This window comes from Chenopodium album, chromosome 14 (genome assembly GCF_948465745.1).
Source record: "Chenopodium album chromosome 14, dcCheAlbu1.1, whole genome shotgun sequence".
NCBI classification, from domain to species: Eukaryota; Viridiplantae; Streptophyta; class Magnoliopsida; order Caryophyllales; family Amaranthaceae; genus Chenopodium; species Chenopodium album.
Window position 1 is genome coordinate 16,366,433 of NC_137847.1, and position 549 is coordinate 16,366,981.

At 38.4% G+C, this 549-nt stretch overlaps 1 non-coding gene across 1 annotated transcript; it reads left to right on the forward strand.

Annotated features, from left to right (window-relative positions):
- The first annotated feature begins 229 nt into the window (after positions 1-229).
- Positions 230-336, forward strand: LOC145580503 (small nucleolar RNA R71). Its single transcript, XR_014099528.1, has one exon. It is a non-coding gene; the product is annotated as a small nucleolar RNA R71 (small nucleolar RNA).
- The last annotated feature ends 213 nt before the right edge of the window (positions 337-549 follow it).

Genomic DNA, 549 nt, shown 5'->3' on the forward strand with positions numbered 1-549 from the left:
AGTAAGCTGGGCTTGCAATAAAGTGACTGAATCAACATGATGCTTGCCCTTGTTAGCAAAACCTCTAGCATTCCCATATTGGGAATTATGGATTGCCATATCTTCAATAACCTGACCTGCATCATCAACATTTAAATTCATAAATCTACCGCTAGCTGCGGAATCTAAAATTGTCCTAGATGCATTTCCTAAACCATTGTAAAAAGCTTGAATCAACTGCCACTTCGCCAAATTGTGGTGGGGACACTCCCTCTGCAGATCCTTGAATCTTTCCCAAGCTTCATATAATGCTTCATCTGCCTCTTGGGCAAAATTATGGATAGCGCTTCTCAATAAAGCTGTTTTCTCTGCAGGGTAATATTTATTATAAAAATCCAACGCAAGAGTCTCCCAATTAGTAATACCAAGTGCAGCTCTATTCAAACCATTAAACCATAATTTAGCTTTTCCACATAAAGAAAAGGGAAAAAGAATTTCCTTGATTTGATCCTGCGTTACCCCATTCTGCCTAATAGTATTGCAGTATTGACAGAAATCTGCAATGTGAAG